Here is a 21184-nt window from a genome sequence, read left to right on the forward strand (position 1 = left end):
CTCTTTCCAATAAGGTTATTTATTGCTATTCAATTCACATTTCCCTCAGGTTTTGGCAAGATTATAGAATTTATCCTCCTACAGAGTAGCCAACCAAGTAAATCACATTGCATACTTCCGTCCTCGCACATTTTTCTTACCCAGCATTGGCGGCTTATTTTGTGTGTGTGTGTGTGTGTGTGTCCCTCAGAGGATCTTAAAATTCAGCTGTACAAGCTTCCCTTTTATAATTCTGCAATTTAGTATTATGGCTTCTTTCCTAATATTTTCTTAATAAAAAGCGTCGGAGGGGGGAGAAAAAAGAAACCCACTCGGGTAGTTTTCAACAAAACGAGAGACAAGGTGATAAATATTAGGGATGAAACACTTTCCCCTTGTAGACAAAAGGTACCAGTTGATATTAAAACAAGAATAATATTATCTCTGCTACAGGGTCTCAAAACACTTCATTAGAAAGACACCACACAAAGGGCGGCACTGGAGCGGCCTCGCGGGAGTCCTCAAGGGCGGCGGTGGGGAGGGAACCCACTCCCCCTGCTTCGTGCCAACCATTCGGAGTAGGAAGTCCAGGCCCGAGGTCCGCCCAGGTCAGGCAGTACTTGAACCCAGTGGCTCCTTTGTTTTCTTTCTTTTTTTTTTTTAATATTTTTTTAAATTTTTATTTATTTATGATAGTCACAGAGAGAGAGAGAGGCAGAGACACAGGCAGAGGGAGAAGCAGGCTCCATGCACCGGGAGCCTGATGTGGGATTCGATCCCGAGTCTTCAGGATCGCGCCCTGGGTCAAAGGCAGGCTCCAAACCGCTGCGCCACCCAGGGATCCCTGTTTTCTTTTTTTAAACCAGCTTTGGTAGGCAGCCCCTGCGGTAGGGAAAGTAGACCCCATCATTCACCCAAGTCACCTGTTCCCACTTCCCAGTGGGCGGAAAGGAAACCTCTCGGTGGTAACACCCTGGACCACCCACGCTGCGCTGCACGGTAGTCGCTACCCCCGCTGTGCTGTTCTCTGTCGAGTACCCGAGTTCCACCAGCGATGGCACAGGACTGCGCTGCGGCTTCCCGGTCCACTCCGCGGAGCCCCGCTGTGCTAGACGGTACCACGAAACTCCCGAGGGGAGCCGGGGCAGATACCTACGTTCCCGACAGGCCGCAGGAATGACCCGTCTTTGTACCACAACGTACGGATGGTCCCTGAAGTCAGGGGCCAAACATACCATCCGTAAGGAGGGTCGGTCGCTCAACACCTCAGAGTTAGCCAAACAGCTCATGACGGACAGAAGAGGGAATGGTTGACTCTGCGCAGCAAGGAGTCGCAGCACCTGAAAACCCGACCAACTCGAGCCTACGTTGTCGAGGCCGTGATGAGAACACGTTCTTTCCGGAGACTGGGGCAACCTCAGTGCTGTAGATGCATTTGCAGGAAGCTTCTGAGTGCTGCCCACGGGTCAGGCTCTTGGTCAATTGATAAATTCTGATAATCACCAACTTTAGGTTAGTATTGCCAAGTTGTTGTTTTTTTTTTTTTCTCTAAAATATATTTATTTATTTATTTATTTGGCAGAGAGAGAGAGAGTGCACAGAGAGAGGGAGCGGCAGGGAGAGGGAGAAGCAGGTTCCTCACTGAGCAAGGAGCCCAACGTGGGGTTTCGGTCCCAGGCCCCCGGGATCATGACCTGAGCCAAAGGCAGATGCCAAGTTTTAAAAAATATTAATAGCTATTAGTCATTAACCCTAAACGTGCTTTTCGACAAGGGCATTGCTCACATTTAGGGCTGAAGATCTCCTCATGGCGGGTGCCGGTTACTTTCCCAGGCGATTATTACCTCTCGCTCCTCAAGGCTAACTGCCAATGGCATCGTTCAATCTCTGCGACGGTGGAGAAGGCCCAGGCCAGATGCTTCTGGGTGGGGGGGGGGATGGCAGTGAGAATCCTACTGCTGTTGGAACCGGAGCGAGTGTCAGTACAGGGGCTGGCCCGCGACCCCCCGAGAGCCCATCCCCGTTCCCCGGTGACGTGGATCTGATCAGTCCACACTCCCACACAAGCCATAGAGACGCTTCTTAGCTTTGCTTTGGAGGAAATAACCAGTTGGGCGTCCTTGATTTCTTCAGTGGCCCCGGGTTAAGTTTCTTTCTTTTTTTTTTTTTTAATTCTCCCCACTTCTCCACTCTTTAGCTTTTTTAATTTTGAGGAGGGGACAGTAATGCCTGTTTTCACTACTTCATAAGGGTTTACGCAAAGTGCTCGTGAACCTGTAACTCATGATGGGAAAAGACACCACTCACTTCATCAGTATTTAAGGATCGGAGGTGGGCTTGGGTTGTACGTTCGATTCTCATACACGGTGGTTATAGACCTATCCTACGCTCAATAAATCTTCCTGGGCAATGAATACAATGGGTCCAGCTAAGGGCAAACGGGGAGGAAAGGGCCGACCCCACACGAGGGCCAGCAATTAGCCCAGTTGCAGTACCGTGGAATTGTGGGCAGGGGGTCACGCGGGCCATACAGACTTTCAGAGTCACTTCCTTAGTGCCAAATGGAAATATGAACAATATCCTTTCCTTCATCCTGTGCTTTCCGTGAAGCCATACATTCTCCGCAGTCGATTCAATTCAATTAAGCCAGGTTTGTTTTTATTTTTTTAAATATATGCTAAATTTGGGCACTGTTTTGCTTCGAGAATTATTAATTACGTATTTTAAATCTTTACCAAATATGCATTCCTAGTTCCCTTTTAAATTACGGAGAAAAAAAAACAAAACAAAACCCTGTCTATCTTCTGTTTCACAACTTTCTTTTTAAAAACATGTTCCCGGTATACGATTCTCGAGCATTTTTCTCTTCTGACCCAAATTTTCTCCTCTTTTGTTTCGTCTTCCCACATTTCCTCCCCCTGTACATCCCGGCTTTTCTACTGAGTATTGTCTTTCTTTTCACCAACTCACTAAGTGGTCCTAGAATAAACAATTTTGGGATTCAAATTCTGAGTACTTCATTGTAATAAAAAAGAAAGCTGCTTAAGCTGAAGAGGGAAAGTACTTGTCCCTGTTCCAATTTTTATTTTGAAATCCTTCATGCTAGGAACTGGCGTGCAAGTTTGCATTAAAGTTGGTTAGAAATACCCACTGAAGAACGTGGGTAACTGCCTGGGCATCGGGAGGGGAAAAGGGAAAGAAAGGGAGGAAGGCGGAGAAGGAAGGGGTGAAGAGCAAGTGGGGACGGGGTGAGTGACTGTGTTGGGGAGCAGGGGCAGGAGGCTCAAGGGTTTCCTCCTGGCCAGGTAATTCTCAAGGAATAGCATAAAGAGAATTTTTGGCTTTTCTTTAAAGTCCACGGGACCCGTCATTCTCATGGAGTTTTGACATCGTGCCCAGGTCGTTTGTGGTCCCTAATTTTTCCGTCAAAGACCTTGGGGGTCAAATCGATGCATCATCGGTGGCAAGATGGCAAGACGGTATTGTGTAAAGACCCGATGGACTAGAATGGAAAGGTTGCAAGCCGCTGAGATAAAATATCCACTGCGGGTGGTGACTGCAGACGCTGGTCCCGCGTGGCGGGAGTGATTCCGTGGCTCCGCTCCCGTGCGCCCCCCTAGGCAGGCCCCACGTCTCACGGCAGCGCCTGAAGGCCAAGGCCTGGTGTGGTCTTGGACCTTCCGTTAAATGAACCGCCACAAAATGCATAAAAAAAAAGAATCTGTGATACTTCGGCTTATGTTAGCCGCCGCCGCAGCTGCTGAGAACCCGACGGCCGATGTCCCCGCGCCCGGGCCCGAGCGGCGACACCAGCGGGGGGACGGCACGCGTGTCCATCACACCCACGTGTGGCGCGGCTCCAGGAGGCCGGGGGACCCCCGCCGTGCTCCCAAGACGGCCCCTACCCCGCGAGGCCCGGGCCCCCCCGACGTCACTCAGGTCGTGGGCCGGGGTAGAGGAGTCGTGGCCCAGGCCCAGGCCGCTGGCGTGGCGGGGAGCCAGCTCGGGCGTCTGCAAGGCCGCGCCTCTCGGCTGCCACCGTTGCACACCTGGCACTTGAATCGGGGCCAGATCTACCGCCACGTCTCCCGCCCTCCTCTCCCCTTCTGTCCTTGCCTCTAGCCCGCGGTCCCGGGTGGCTGCAGCCTTCAGGACCCCCTCCCCGCCCCCGTCTCCCTCCCTCCCACCTGAACGTCCCCAGCGCCTCCGGGGTGCTCCTCGGCCTCCCACGGCGCCCACCACACACGCCCCTGTCCGGCTAGAGGTCACCGTGCAGAGCCCTGTGCTCCCTCGGCCACGGCTGCGGGTGAGCGCGACCTACGGTGGGGGCGGCTGCCATCCTCTTTGCTCCGGGAATATTCTTATCATAAACGGGATCTAAGGTCATATGAGTTTTGGGGGCAATGACATCATCTCTCAAAGTCATACTGTTAACGATGAAACGGACGCTACAAAAGAAACGTGTGTTTCTTCCAAGTTCCTCCCAACGCACGTCTGTCTGTCTTTTGCCTGGAAGATGGGACGTTGCATTTATTCCCATTTCATTTCATTTCCCCAGATTTGGCCCAGCGTCGTAGCCGATACCGACCTTTCTGAGCCCTGATTCTAGCTCCCACCGTATGAGTTACTCCTCAGTTTCTCACGTCCTCTGCGAATTTGCTTTCCCGGATGCCACGGGTCCCGAAGGCCCATTCCAGAAGTGCTTTCACCGGAGTAGAATTAAAGATAAATCTTACAGACGTTTCATGTGGTCCCTAAGTAAGTTTCCTCTCTGTTAACTTCAGAAAGTTTTTTTACGAGTCTTATGAATATATTTATTTCTTTTTTTTAAAGATTTAATTTATTTATTCATGAGAGAGAGAGAGGCAGAGACACAGGCAGGGGGAGAAGCAGGCTCCATGCAGGGAGCCCGATGGGGTTGATCCCGGGACCCCAGCATCACACCCCAGGGCCAAAGGCGGCGCAACAGCTGAGCCCCCGGGGCTGCCTCTATTTCTTAATATCATGTCACATTCCATGAAGATGAAGATTTCACTCACCAGGACGAGTGGTTAACTTTTTGTATGTCGGGGAGGAAATCCAGCTTTCATTTCTGGATCGCACAGAAGGACCAAGAAGTCATTTCCATTTAGGAGTCTGCGGTGCTACAGGAAATACTTGGGGCAACGGACGAAGCTCGGAGAATCAGATAGGATCCCAAACAGGCCCGCAGTGCTCGGAGGCCTTGGAATTGTTGCCAGATCAGGGGATTGCTAAGGTCTAAAACATAACGAGGGGCAGCCCGGGTGGCTCAGCGGTTTAGTGCTGCGTGACCCCAGGGTCCTGGGATCGAGTCCCGCGTCAGGCTTCCTGCAGGGAGCCTGCTTCTCCCTCTGCCTGTGTCTCTGCCTCTCTCTCCGTGTCTCTATGAATAAATAAAATCTTAAAAAAAAAAAAAAACATAATGAAGGGGAGAAAAAAATTCCTTCCCATGACCCATGCATCCCGGGCTCTGTCCCCGGCATCGCTGCGCCGCCTTAAGGGGGGATGTTAGGAAGACCCGAGGCCACAGCGGGGCGATGTGACATGGGAACGGGCAGCCAGACTCCGGCCTCCTGCGGATCCCAGCTCACACTGGTCGGGAGGCCCGGGTTGCAAACGGGTACGTGGTTGGCTTGCCTGGGGCTCGGCACGAGTTAGCTGCACCCCCGGCTGGTGGGAGGCGCCCCTCCGGGAGCCACAGAGCTGCTTCCACCGAGAGCAGGACCGGCCTGCGGCCAGGCCGTCGTCACGGGCCAAACTGCAGCTGGGTCTTCCCTGGGGGGAGCCGCCGGCACTGGGTTAGGACACGCGGGGCCGGGGGGGCGGGTACGCGGGCAGGTTGCTGTCCTGGTGCCCTTTCCCCACTGACCGACCAGAGCAGCAAGCTCCCCGCTGACCTGTCCCCACCTCGCGCGCAGGAGGTCCCGGTGGGAAAACCAAAAGCGGCAGCGGCGGTTTAGGAGTTCCTATCGACAGGCCCCTAAAATGCGTTCACACCTAATTCCGAGAAGTATTCAACATTTCGGTGGGCGACTGGTTGGCTTCGACGCGTTTACGCTCGCAATTCCATCGGAGACCTCTCACCCGGCTTTATTGCCTGAACGTTCAGGCCGCGGCGCTCACTCCTAGTCTGTGGCCTCGCGTCTCTAACTCCGGCCGCCTGCAGGCTCAGGCCTCCCCGGGAGCTCCTCCCCCGCCCGTGACACCCCCGCTGGGATACACCTCTGTGTGCCTGTCCCCACGTGTCCCGGGGGCAGATGCCCCTGCAGCTGGAAGGACCCGGAGTCGCCCGGGGCCCGAGCTGAGCCTCGCACCGGGGGACCCTGCGGCGCAGGACGGGCGGCCCAAACCTCCAGCTCGGCCTGCAGACCTCTCAGTCTTACCCTGATGACTGCCCCATGGGTCTCCACCTCCCCGCCCACCACCCCCCCAGCAGCCTCCCTTCACCCGTGGTGAACTCGGGCCACTCGTTACTTGCTGGTCTCCGTCCACGTTCCACGCACCTGCCTGGGACTAAATCCGGAGCCTTCCTCACGGGCCACGACGCTCTGCATTTCACTTAAGGCGGTGTGGTGCGTCCTTTTTGTGTTTTTTCTCTTTCCCAGAAGAGTCCTCTCTTTTCCTGTCTTCATGCCTTGACCCACCCCGTTTTCTTTCCCTGGGAAATGTCCTTATCTTACGCTTGGGTGTCCAGGTGCCCCGCTTCATGAACTTTTATCTTACCAACTGGAAGTGATTTGTTTTCCTCCTCAGAACCTCTGGATGGATTCACTGCACCTGCCCTGTAGGATGTATCAGTTCTTAAACTCCTAAGTGTAAATGAATTCGGGATTACAGAAAAGCTGCCACTTCCCATTGTGCGACTTCCCATTATATCCTTTAATCAGATTCCCCCGAATGTGACTCTCCCGCATTAACCATGCAGGCGAAACGGAGGACCTGACACTGCTGCAATAGGTGATGATCAAACCCTTGGGTTTCCTTGGATGTCACCGGTTTTTCCAGGGACGTACATTTTTCTGGTCCAGCAGCCGACTGAGGACCCCACATTGCACCGACTTGCCAGGCCTCCCTCGCTTCCTCCAAACTGTGACCCTTCTTCAGCCTGGTCTGACCCTTCGTGACCCGGACAACTTTTCACCGTCCAATGTCATCACACTCGTACACGGGGGTCTCCTCACTCTGCCTCGAGCTTCCCTGAAAAAGGACGTGTCACTGAGACCTGTGTTTGTCCCCAGGAGCACATGGTAAGAGCTCAATAATCACGACCCAAGTACATGTCGGAAACGACCGGAAAGGACAGTGACCATCTACAGGACTAGATGGCTGTGGCTCTGGGAACTGCAAGTCACGACAGACGCTGGAGGACCAGACTGCAAGATCTTAAGACGCAGAACTCTCTTTGCAGAGCCCGTACCTGGGCCCGTTTTCTGCAGAGATCGCTGGCACTAATCGCGGCACAAGGGCACCTGGCGGCCGGCAGGAGGGGAAGCTGCGGCCTCGGTCTCCGCGTCCAGCACAACAGTTGTCGCATCTCACTGAACACAGAGACCTCACTGTCCCGTGCACCGCGCACACATCACGGGGCTCAAGAACTGCTCCTACCTCTCGGAACACCTGCCTCTCTGTCCCGTAGCTTTCTGTGAAGAGACGCAGGACGGAGGAACTGCAGTCCTCGTGCCTGGGACCCTGAGCCTCAGCCGGCTCCTTTGCTGGCTGTCCCTGCAGGTGCGGACGGTATGAACCGAAGCCCCAACCATGACGCCAGAACTCGCCTCCTTTTTTTTTTTTTTTTTTTAATTTTTATTTATTTATGATAGTCACAGAGAGAGAGAGAGGCAGAGACACAGGCAGAGGGAGAAGCAGGCTCCATGCACCGGGAGCCCGACGTGGGATTCGATCCCGGGTCTCCAGGATCGCGCCCTGGGGCAAAGGCAGGCGCTAAACCGCTGCGCCACCCAGGGATCCCTCGCCTCCTCTTTACTGTCTCCGGTTGCCCGGGTTCCCCGATACCGTAACCCACCGGGCTCCACCGAGACCGCTCGTCCCTGAAACCAGGACAAAGCTCAGCCGACTGGGCCGTGCCTGTTGTCCACTGTCCTACCCCCTGGCTGTCGTCCTTGGTCACAGCAGCGGCTCCTCCTGAGTCGAGAATCGAGCCCGCTCCCTGGGCCTCAGACGCGCTGAGATATTCCACTGTGTTGCTAACCGCGACGATGGTCCCATCTGCCCGACCCCTACCTCCTCGCTCTTGCTGTAGAGACTGGACAGGGGCGTCCCCCGCTGCACCTGTGAGCTCCGGCCTGCCAAGGAGTCGTCCCCGCTCCCCCGGCTCCTGGGCCACAGGAGCTCTGCCTTGTTTGAAGGGAGTCAAGTAGGACAAGTAGCTTCAGTTCGCTTCTCCCCTGCATTCGCTTCAGATCTTTCACGAAGGTTCAGAAATAACACGTGACGGGGCAAGAGGAGCTGAGCCTCTGTCTGTTGGGTTTTGACTGCAGCACCGCCCCATCGGCGAGGGGGAAACAGGCCTTGCAGGGTCCCACGGAGGGGTCTGGACATTGGGCTTAATAGAGTGTGAAGAACTCATTAATAAATCACCTTCTGCTAGGTCAGCAAATAAAGCTGGGTGCCCTGGCGGGACCCCGGGGTTGGTGACCCGGGCGTGCCCTGCACGGTCACGGCTGTGCAGCTGGGCTTGTGTCCCACAGGTGCGCACCTCCAGGGCCACCGATGGGGAAGCCCTCCCCCGACACCTGCCATCCCTGCTGGGCTAGATCAGCTTATCGGCGCAGCTCCGGGTGGGACAGCCTCTCCGGTCCCCACCTGCCCACGGACACCGAACTGGCAGCGCGCCCCACGGTGCACGAAGGCAGGTCCGTCCCGCAGGCCCTTCTGGATGGATGCCGCGGTGCGACCCAGAGAATCTTCAGCAGAATCCAGAAACAGAGGAAAGAAACAGCCTCCATTAAAAAGAAAGAGAAAAGAAAGAAAAAGGGAAGAAAAGAACGTGCAGCGTGCACAAGGCACTCATTCCGGGGTTCCGGGGTTCCAGGGTCTGAGAATGGGAAGCCTGCCCCTTTCCAGCTGGAGGGAGATGGTGAGGCCCAGGGGTCCTCGAGCAGCGCCACTGGTGGGCAGGGGCCGGGGGCGGGGGCAGGTGCAGGGCTGGGGGGTGGGGCGTGGGGTTGGGGTGGGGGAAGGTGGGTGCAGGACAGGGGAGTGGGGGCGGAGGCAGGTGCAGGGGTTGGGCAAGGGGCCGCATGGTCCTTCCCTGCAGCCCATGGCAGCCTCCACTTCCCAAAGCACTCCCCAGGGTCGCCGGGTGGTGGTGGCACTTGTGCTGTCCAGCTGCTGCCATGTGCAGGGACAATGCCTGCTGGCTGCCTGCTGCCTGCACACCTGCACCGCCCCCTGCTGCACACCTGCTCCAGCCCCTGCCCGCACACCTGCTCCGCCCCCTATCCACACACCTGCTCTGCCCCCTGCTGCACACCTGCTCCGCCCCCTGCCGCACACCTGCTCCGCCACAACACGCGCACAGGTGGTTGGAGGCACCACATGGACGAGGCACCTTGGTGGGCGGGTTCCTTTGGACTCAGAGACCTGCGCAGCGCCCAGCCCCGTGGTGTGGCCATGATGACGGTCACCACGTCGCCACTGAGGCCCGGCTCCAGAGGCGCAGACGCCTGCGGAAGGACGCGTCTCCCAGTCCCCAGGCGCTGGCCCACACGAGCAGGGCACGCACCCAGCCGCACGGTGACACAAAGGCTCGCATTTACGGTTTCCTCACTCCCGGGCTCATGGGGCCGAGGAAGACCAAGGGGCGGTCAGGGCGCCAGCCGCCGCGTGACCAGGTCTCATCCCTGTGACACGGAAGCCGCAGGCAGGAGCCTGGCCTGGCCCTGCCCTTCTCTCCAGGCCTCCTCTCCTGCAGCCGAGGCCCCGCGTGCTCAGCGGCGTCTGGCAACCAGGAGACCGACACCGGCAGGTGGCGGTGTCCTAGGCCCACCAGGGAGTGGCTGAACCCGGATCCCAGGGACAGGGCCTGGCTGCAGGTCGCATCCCCAGTCGCCGCTCTATACAGGCTATTCCACGAGCCCCGATGCTACGGGCCCCCTCCCCTCCTCGCCCCCCGTGAAAATGAGATGTTTCTCAGTGCCAAGGTGCACGACAAAGTAAGAAAGAACTTTCATCTTGTTACCTGAATACGTAAGCAGTTCCAGGCTCAGTGACAAATGTCCTTGACATTTACTTAAGTATATACGGGTTTGAATAATTTTCTTTGGACAAAATAAACAATACTCAGAACCTAAGTGTTGAGAATGTTGATGCTTCTGGAAAGGAGGGAAGGCCGGGTGAGAGGGTGCGGGGCCTCCCGGGCAAGCCCGAGCTTCCGAAAGGATGATGGCATCTCCTGATGGGCTGGAATTTGCACAGACAGTTCTGGAGAAACGGGAGGCGTGAGGCCCTGATGAGGCCGAGAGCAAGGTGGTAGTATTTGCCCCCTGCTGAGGATGAACCACCCCACTCTCCTCTGTTGCCTCCAAATTACTGGGGAATGTACATGAATACAACTTTGGGTGCGAGCTTTTGCACCAAACTATTATGAACTATTCACATACGAAATACAGAAAGGGAATTTTTCTTCATGGCCACGTCCATCCGTACAGAATTCCTATTTATTACTGACTCTGTGTAATCGGATTTCCTTCTCATGCCTCTGTGCTCTACTTCCCCGGATAGACTGAAAGCTCTTTGCGGGAGGAAACTGCATTTGGTGTTTCTTTGTGACCCTTTTGAAAGCAATTCTAGTTTCCACGGTAATCGATTTATTATGCAAGTCTGAACTCTAGACAAAAGTGTGTAAATGCAAACGCTCATTCACAATAAATGTGGTGCCTCGAGGCGCCATTTCCAGCTTATAAGTATCTGGATATTATATTACATGATACTGTCTGTCAAACCCTACTTTCAATCACATTACTTTATTTTTTACCAATTTACATAATGTGTGAGAAGACAATGAAAAGCAAAGGTATATTCAATTTTGTTCAGCTCGAGAGGCAAACTAAGACCCTCTGATCACCTAGGTTTACATAGAAGAGTAGTCTGGCCCACTAATTCCCTTGGTTATCAGAGAACAATTCATCTATGAAGTGATTAAAAAATGGGGAAAAAAAATGTTCCTTTGGGAAAAGAATATGCAAAAAATGTGGTGCCTTCTAAATCACATACATATTCATGGAAGAGGGGGAGAGGAGAAAAAAAAAAGGGATAGAAATTTCCGAGGACATCACTAAGGGCTTCAGACAAAATGAATTCAATCAATCACAAATAAGCATAAATCAGTTATTTTCACAGTTTCCTCCCTCATTGGTAATCTGAAAAATATTAGCTTTGTATTTTCCTAAATATCCTTTCCTGTTATTGTTGAAAATAATAAACAATTAGTCTAAAACGCCTAATGTTTGAATGCTGATAATTAGCCACCGCATTAACAAGAACCAGATGTAGTTTTAAATTGTAATTTTCCATTAGGTTTACTTATTATAAAAGACTTTAACCGAAGGGTGTTGTAGATACCGGAGCACATAGAAGATACAGTTTTTAGCCTCCTGGTCCTACGAGATTCACAAGTGTCCAGTAACAAGTAAAAACTGGGAACCTGTACTGTGAACTTCATTCACTATCAGACAAAAACCATCAGAACCTTGGTAAGTTCACAAAGTACTCATTACGTCGGCCGGACCGTGGGTATTTACAGCTGTTTTCCATAATCATCATCATCAATCATTTAGAGCCGTGTACCTACTGCTGCACATACTTTATAATTTACTTTACATTTAAATTATATCGGTGGAATAAATGAGATGCCTAGAAGTATGTACGAAAACTCTATCCTTGTGCCATGAGAAACCTCAATTTTGTCACTATTTAAAGCCACGGTTCTATCTTTCATTTCAAGCAAATTTAGAATCCATTTGTGAGGACCAAACGCAGAACGTTGTAAGATGCATCATAATGCTTAAACTAGAAGCTGTCTTAGAAAATTAATTGATACTGCTTTAATTGTTTACAAAAAATTTTTTTTTCTTTTTTTTTGGCATATGAAACTCCCTGGGCTTGGCAGACAGAATTTTTTTTTTTATGCTTTTGGTTGTGTTTTGAATATATTTCCTCTCTGCTCTATTAAATCTACTGAAGTTATTTTCCAATGGGTTGCATAATTTTCCCTTCTGAGGGTTCAGAGAGTTCTCACATGACTCTGTATCATTTCCTAGGGACGCCAAGGGACGCGGGGCCCAGATGCTACTTATGCTGTTTTCTAAACTCAGCATTTTACTATTTTTAACTTTCTCCTTCCACGATTCATGGGAACATAATGCAGTCGTATTTCATTTGTGCTCTATAGGCTGACGAATATAGGTAAGTAAGTTCAGGGCTTCGTGAATAATTTCATTTATTTTTCAAAGAAAAAAAAACCTCTCAAACGATTATTCTCGATTTCTTTTCTTTCTTTCTTTTTTTTTTTTTTTTTTTTTTTTTTGTCATTTCTGGTGGGGCTACAGTGGTCATCAAGTGAGGCAGGCCATTCCGGGAGCTCAGACACACTCACTGGGGAAGATGACTTTGCGGAATTCAAAGGTAGGGTCGGTCAATGTTTCTCATTTTAAAGCTAACATTATTTTCGTAAGAAGCACTGGAAAAATCTCGGGTAGAGTGATGTACCCGGAAACACACTCGACTGGGATTTTAAAGAATGGATTCCTGTCCCAGTCCTACCACTAACTGGCTTCCTGGATCTGCACACACCGTCTAACCTGCGCAAATTAAGTACCCTCTCTGGGACTCCGTTTTCACACCTGCAAAATATAAGCAGTTGGAACACCATTTCTGGGATGACTTCCAGCTCAAACAGGCTGTGATGCTAGAGCACTGGTACTTAGCACCGGGAGTACTTGAGGATCCAAGGGAAAATGATTCTTTTTTTTTTAAAAAAAAGAAAGAAAATAATTCTTAAAGTGACATCACAGTATGAATACATTAAAACTGACTATGGGTTCCTTCTTTTTTAAATACGTACTCAAATTTAGGGTTCCATCCTCGTTTTTCTGAGAATCAGGTCAGAGTCCCACCTCAAGTGGCCATAACTAGGCACCTTCAAAATCCAGATTCGTTCTAAAAGCTAATATATTCTCACGTGATGTTTGGATCTTTCTGAAGTCATGTGGGATTGCTTAACATCACGGACAAGGACTGTGGTCACAGCTGATGCCGTCACTTAAAATTACTCCATAAATGATAAACTCTAAGGACAGAAGATAAAAAGTCCAAATTCAACGCCATTATTTATTCTTCACTGTTTGAGCCCTTGGGAAATCCCACCGCGTTCCCTGGGGAGCGTCTGTTAATGAAGATCCCCTAGAACGAAAGCGCGCAAAGCACTCCAAGGCTCAGACGTAGGCAGCCCGCGAGCTGGGCGGCTTTGGTTCGGGTAACCCCCCAGGTAGAGATCCCACGTGAGAAGGTCGGCGACGAAGCCGGGCACGGACACTGGAACATCTGGGAAAGTCCTTTAGCAATGATGCTCCCTTCCACGCCCAACCACATACTCTGGTTGTGAGTCGGCCGGACACAGAAAGCCGCGTGTGGGAAGAGCAGCGCGGCCGGGAGCCCACGGGCCTGCATCCTGCCCTGTCCCTGCCCCCTGCCCCCCTACCCTCCTGCCCCCTGCCCGTCTTGCTTACTGGCTTCTCTCCTTTGGGGTCTCTACTGTTATAGAACTCGCTCGTTAGGATTCGGGTTTCTCATCTGCATGTTCGCCCCTTCATTTTTTTTTTTTAAATTTTATTTATTTATTCATGATAGTCACACAGAGAGAGACAGAGAGGCAGAGACACAGGCAGAGGGAGAAGCAGGCTCCATGCTGGGAGCCCGACGTGGGATTCGATCCCGGGTCTCCAAGATCGTGCCCCGGGCCAAAGGCAGGCGCCAAACCGCTGCGCCACCCAGGGATCCCTGTTCCCCCCCTTCAAATGCCACGCTTTGCTCACTCATGCATCTCAAGTCCTAGCGCAGCCTGGCACGGAGACTCACTGACCCAACACTTGCTGAGTGAAGGAAGAAATGACGTTCGTGTTGGGTTATAACATGCGCAGCTATGGCTCTTGAGTCTCAGCTGGACTCTTAGGACTACGTATAAAAAAACCCAAATAACGTTTCAAGCCAGTATAGTTTATGAAGTTCATACTGGGCCTGGCTAGACGTTTACGTCCCTTGTCATAAAAATCAATCATCAAACTTGGCAGTGCTGACCAGGCGCGATGGAAACGTAGTTGTCACGGCCTGGTGCGCGTAGACCTTGCGGAAGAAGAGCAATGCGTAGACGGGCAGAGTGAATTACCTGAGCGCGAGCACGGAGATAGAAGAGTCTGTGGTTGTAAAATACTGGCTCTGACACTCATCTCATCTATTTGATTTTAGCCGACTTGATGAAACTGCCATCTAGAATTTTCTTATTCAAAGGATGAAACCAATAACCTCGGTAATGGGCGGTTTCCGTAGTTCAACTTGCATTTATTACAGACGTAGGTATTCTAATATCAGCAGGCAAAAGAGGAGCTTTGAGCAATCTTTACTTTCTCAAACAAATGTAAGGAAGTTTTGGCTTCACATGGTTGAGGCCCAGTAGGAGAGAAAGAAATTAGGCCGGAGAAAATTTATGTAAATTAGAAAAAACTCTGCTATCTAGGAATAAAACGCTATTCTGAAATATGATCGTTTCATTTACATTTCTTTCTGCTGAGGTAATAGATCACAAAGGCCGATGTATTATTTTATTTTTGAATATTTTTCCCTTTTTATTTTAATACGAGTGTCACCTGCTAGCATATATGACGTTTCTTCACAATTTTAGGTCAGAAGAAAATAAGCTTTTCTCCCTCATGATTTTTCATGCTCTACAAAGTTTGCCATCACTAACCACTTTGCATTTATTATAAATAGGTATTACATTAGAAAAGCTACTCAACTGTATTCCATTTCACTTGTGAGGCCAAGCGGCTTTGCATGAAAACCCAGTGGAGTTGCTGGGACTATGTTTGGAGGAGGTGTTAACCTGGAAGTGAAGTTACTTCTGAACTCAGGAGTCGGCAAAATAAGAGCAGGAAACCCGCTGCGAGGAGGATGGGGAACTGTTATAATCTGCATTCCTAAATCGAATGAAAATTTTTGCTCAGTGGAAACCTCCTGACCGCAAAAACTCTGAAATTATATCCTGCTGTTAAGAATACCTGTTGGAAAAAAAAAAAAAAAAAAAAAAAAAAAAAAAAAAAAAAAAAAAAAAAAAAAAAAAAAAAAAAAAAAAAAAAAAAAAAAAAAAGAATACCTGTTGGGGTGGGGGAAGGCTGACCGGGCCACTTTTCTTTAAGTCGAGTAAGTTTAATGTACACACTTTCCAGTCTTAGTGGAAGCTATGGTTGGTTGGTTTCCCAAAGACAAGCAACTGGGAAATCCTTTTTGCTGATAATGAAAAAAAAAATTATTGCCGTTAGTTAAGTACTTAATTTTTGATTAATAGGTGGTTTTGTCTTTGATACAGAAATATTTTCTCTTGAAAGTAAATTTCAGCATAAGTGTTTGGCTTTATGACAGAAAAGGTGACTTTTTGGACTTAGTCCAGTGCCTAAAACGTGGATGACTTGTGGGATATTTTTTAGGAGTTAGGTTTATTTGCTGAACAAACTCCTTTAGTAGCCCTTAAAACTATTATTTATTTATGATTGTATACCTCATTATTGGGCATTCACTACAAAGTTCCTCTCTCATCTTAGTCAATGCTTTTTGGCCCTAAATTTCACCTTTACTCTTTTTTTTTATTTTAATTTTTTTAAGATTTTATTTTCAAGTAATCTCTACAACCAACATGGGGCTTCAACCCACAACCCCAAGATGAACAGTCACATGCTCCACCGACTGACCTGGCCAGGGGCGCCCCTAAATTTCACCTTTTCTGATATTAAGATTCTAACTCCTAATTTCTTTAAATTGTATTTGCCCACCCTTTCATTTTCAAATTTTTAAATAATTTTGTGTTGGACCTATCCTTGTATGCAAGTTTAGAACTTGGTTCTGCACTGTAATCTAATTTAAAATAATTTCTCTTAAAGAAAAAAATGTATTTTCATTAATATGAAATGGATATTTTTTTCACAATATTTTTTCTGTTAAAGGTTTTAAAAATCATTATATGGTCAGTTTGCCTTAATATTTATATATAGCTTCTTAAGCATATTCAACAGGATGTATATTTTCTTCTAATTTATAACTAATTTGTAAGTTCACGTAATAACATACATATGAAGTTGGTAACTTCATGTAATAACCTTGATCTTTTATATCTTTGGAATATTTATGATTCCCTATGATGAGTATAGAAAAAAGCAATTCTTTCTTCTTTCTCTTCCCCATTCTTTGTGACCCAATGTTGGACAACAGCATGACTTTCTTAATGTCTTTTTTTTTTCCTACTCTTAAATACTTCTGTAACTTGATTTGTTAGGTTTAAAGGATATCCACTGATCCTAGATATTGAGAATAAAGCTATAAGCCAATTTAGTATATGCACCAACTTATTCCTGTTGTGTCCTCCTGATTTTTATTGGTTGCTTTAGTTCTATAAAATGTTACACTCGTCTGCTCTGTCACCCTCACCTGCATATATATTTCAGGTTTAGTTTTAGGGTTAAATAGGTTCAAAGCTCGCGAGCAGTTCTTCCGCAGTCATTGCCGTATTCACCTCTTGGTTTGGTGGACTCCGTGCTCCAATGGTGGCCCCCAGGAGGGCTCACTAATAACAGCATTTCCCGAGTTCCTCTATGCTCAGAATATTTGGTTCTTGCTTTTATACTCTGAAAGCCAGATGGACGGTCTGCCTTTGGGACCATTGGGACCCACTTTCTTTCCTAAGGTGACCGTGAATTCATGACCTCCCAAGGCATCTTACTGCACTGTTAGAGATCTCAAGTTCCTAGGTGGCCTTTGTTTCTTCTTGTAGCTTTTTCCAAAATTGGTCTCCTTGAAAACTTCCAATGGAGCTGCCTATAGACCCTTCCACATAAACCCCCAATCTAGGCTAAAAGTACTAAGTCAAGGAAGGAGGATTCTTAAGGCCAAAATCAAAATGTCTCCAAAAAGTCTTTGAGTAGACTTAATGATTTGCTACTCAGTAACAGATTGCATCTCCCTTCTCCATATTGCCATTTTATTTTTTTTTAAAGATTTATTTATTTGTGATAGACATAGAGAGACAGAGAGAGAGAGAGAGAGAGAGAGGCAGAGACACAGGAGGAGAGAGAAGCAGGCTCCATGCAGGGAGCCCGACGCGGGACTCGATCCCGGGACTCCAGGATCCCACCCTGGGCCAAAGGCAGGCGCTAAACCGCTGAGCCACCCAGGGATCCCCCATATTGCCATTTTAAAGCAAGTTAAGAGTAATCATGTCAGAGCTGGAGGGGCCACTGGGATCATCTGCTGCAAAGGCCTTACTTTAGCATGAAGAAACTGAAGCCCAAGGAAAGCTACGGAGAGCTCACCAAGCGCACGCCATCACCAGGAAGCTGAGTCTGACCTCGAACCCCAGAGATCCCCTGGCAAAGGTTCGTTTCATTTCACTGAGTCCTTCAAATGTACGATGATCAATTTTTGCGTGTGGTGAGAACATTTAACATCTGCTCTCTTATGTGAGCTGATGGGTATGTTAGCCAACCTTATTTTGGTAATCATTTTGCAATATATATGTATATCAAATCATCACGCTGTATACCTTAAATTTACATTATGTTATATGTCAATTACATCTCAATAAAAAAATACCAATGAAAAAATACAATGATCAAAAGTGTTTCATGGCACTTAAAGGACTCAATGTATGCCCCACGACGTAAGAAAATCTACCTAATGGCTGCTTGAAAATTATGATTTCATTTCTCATTCCAACTACGTACAGAGCATAGCTGTATTAGAGAATCTTCAGAGGGTTTGCTGTTCATTTACATAAATTGTCACTTTCATTTTCTGTTTCTTGAAACTGAGAAACTTCAGATAAATGTAGATTTTGTCTTCCTACCCTAAACTCTCTAAACCATCATTTTGAAATCAAATTACACAGCTTATGCTTAAAACATAAGGGCCAGATTCTATCTTCAAATACACCACCCACTCTCGAACAGCAGAATTTGGCCCCAAAAACCCATTAACAAATATTGTCATTAAACTAAAGAGCTAATTACTTTGGATTCAGACAGAATGAACAAAATCATAGGCCAACCGCAGCTGGTAGTAATAATGGTGAGACTAACCGTATGTTACACTGGAGATTTAAAGAACAAAGATGTATTAACACTAATGTAACCAAACATATAAAATTATCCTCCAAATGGAGCAAACGATTATAGTTAGAAAATTCTTGAAAGCACGTTGGAATTATCTGATACAAGAAGTAAAGGATATTTCTAAGGAAGTAATTGTCATAATTTGAAATTATCAGTATTTAATGGAGAGGAAACTTGAAAATTTTTCGTGTATTGCAATATCTACTAACAAAGAGTCATATCTAAAAATCATTTTGATCTAACTGGAAATACTGTTCTTATATCTAAATCAGTTTAATACTATAAGATGCGGGCAGCCCGGGTGGCTCAATAGTTTAGCGCCGCCTTCAGCCCAGGGCGTGACCCCGGGGTCCCGGGATCGAGTCCCATGTTGGGCTCCCTGCATGGAGCCTGCTTCTCCCTCTGCCTGTGTCTCTGCTTCTCGTTCTGCATCTCTCTGTGTTTCTCATGGATAAATAAATAAAATCCTTAGAAAAAAATACTACAAGATGCAAGAGTTTTACTTTAAGATTATTTTAAACAAACATTATCAGGACTACCCTATAGTTCTATAAAAGTAAGTTTCCCAGAAAACTGAGTGTTTTCCCAGCCCTTAAAGAATATTTTCAAATTACATTAATAATACATATTTTAGAAAAAGTTTTACATACCCCGAGAAGCAATAATAACCATAATTTATCAGTGGAACATGACCATTAATTGTATTTTGATGCATATCATTTCAACTTTCTTCCTACTCACCTGTTGTCTTTTTAATAAAAATAGGACCACATCCTAATATGCTCTGTAACTTGTTTTCTTTTCTTTCCTTTTTTTTTTTTTTAAGATTTCATTTATTTATTCATGAGAGATACACAGAGAGAGGCAGAGACACAGGCAGAGGGAGAAGCAGGCTCCATGTAGGGAGCCCGACGTGGGACTCAATCCCGGGACTCCAGGATCATGCCCTGGGCGGAAGGCAGGCGCTCAACCACTAAGCCACCCGGGGATCCCACTTGTTGTTTTCATGTTCAGTGTATAATGGGCATTTCACTCACATTAATAATTATACTTTTACTACATAAATTTTAGTGACTTTCCACCTTCTTAAATTAAGAATAATAAACACATTTTCATCTCTTTGGGTATCTCACAAATATCATTATTATACAGTTTCATAAGAACACTCCCACTCTCCAGAGACTCTTACACAGTTAAATCTCCTTTCTCCTGTACAAAATGATCCCAGATGGCTCTACTGTTCTAAAGCTGTATCTGACCTTTAGCTCTTTTTTCTCCTTCAAGATCAGATTTCCATATAAAGCTGACCAAACCTGAAGTAGACCTAAATTGGTCTGTTTTCATTTTTAGATTAATGACATGAAAGGTTATTTACTGATAACTAAAATAAGTAATGGTTTTAATTTCAATTACATTCATAAGTGCTCAGGTATTCTCTTCACTTCCTCAACTTTCATCCTGGATGAAAATTTCCTCCTACACTGCCTCACCCAAGAAATCATTATTGAAAAACATCTGCTTAGTTTCTCTTTTCAAAAAGTCACACCTCGCCAGACTGATGTTGACTGCTCTTTGTATTAGCCTTTTATACAGCAAGTTTGGGAGAGAAAAAAATGCCATTATATATGAAGGGACCAGACTAGGAGATCTTAATGGTTCATCTTCTGCTCTAAAACTTCATTCTTCTGTGCTTTAATAAAGTTTATGTAATTTATTCTTTTGTTGTGTATTTTGCTTCCTGAGTGTGGAGGCTATCTCACTCAGGTTCCCTGAAACCACACGGTAAGTTTTCTTTAGGGAGTCACAACTTAAGACAAATATGCCAGTGATAATGAACGTGACCCACTTGAGGACACTATTTCATTTTCTCTCCACCTGCTCCTCTGCAGAGGAAATAGGAAAAGAAAAATAAGAAAAAGCAGAGGAGTAGTTTCTATGTTTCTCTGAAATAAAAATATTACAGAAGATTTATATTAAGTCTTCCTTGAGAATGTCTTTGAACCATAAACTTGTATAGTATCTATTTGAGGATTTTATCATTTGGGTACTACAAATTTTAGGATTTTATCATCAGCTGTGGCAGTGAGAGCATGGCCTATTGAGAATAATACTGACAACAAATGCATGTGAAAATTCATTATTATAGTTAATCTAATTCTGTAAATCTTTAGATTACTTGGAAAAAGTGCTATCTTCTTTCATGCATATCTATATTCGTTTTCTCTGTGTAATACGAATAACTAATATGTGTAGCTAATTGCCGCCATGGGGATATACTCTTTTTTCCTTTTGATTAAGGGTTTATTTTTGCCATTTGATATTTTATTGACAAGAAACTCCTTAGAATATGAACATGTGCACACAAAGGCTGACTGAGAAAAAACATCTATAAGCCTGAAATTCAAAGGCTTTTAATTAAGAACTTCGCTCTTCACTATGAAATAGTATTATGTTGTACCTTTAAAGAACCATCACAATTTCAGTGTGAATATGCCTCTACTAATCACTTTCATCCCTGGAGCAAAAAAAGCAAACTTTTCATAAACTTAAAATTGCACATAATAAAGATGAAATTGCTAAATGAGATAAAGAAATAAAGGGATATTCAATAAATGTACGTGCAACCTGTTATAAAGATATCACATGATTTAGAAGTTTTTATCCGCAAAGGACAATGAGTAGCTAATGATGTGTTAAGCAGATCTGTTCTTTTGAAAACCTAACCCTGAGTTTTCCAAATGAAGAGAAAAAAAAAAAAAACCAAAAACCTTCAAAAATGAAGAAATGCTTAG

At 47.0% G+C, this 21184-nt stretch overlaps 1 protein-coding gene across 8 annotated transcripts in view; it reads right to left on the bottom strand.

Moving 5' to 3' along the window:
- HS3ST5 (heparan sulfate-glucosamine 3-sulfotransferase 5) overlaps nucleotides 1–21184 on the bottom strand; it is a 251137-nt gene that overhangs the window by 128545 nt on the left and 101408 nt on the right. The window lies entirely within an intron of this gene.

This window comes from Canis lupus, chromosome 12, assembly GCF_011100685.1.
Source record: "Canis lupus familiaris isolate Mischka breed German Shepherd chromosome 12, alternate assembly UU_Cfam_GSD_1.0, whole genome shotgun sequence".
NCBI lineage: Eukaryota > Metazoa > Chordata > Mammalia > Carnivora > Canidae > Canis > Canis lupus.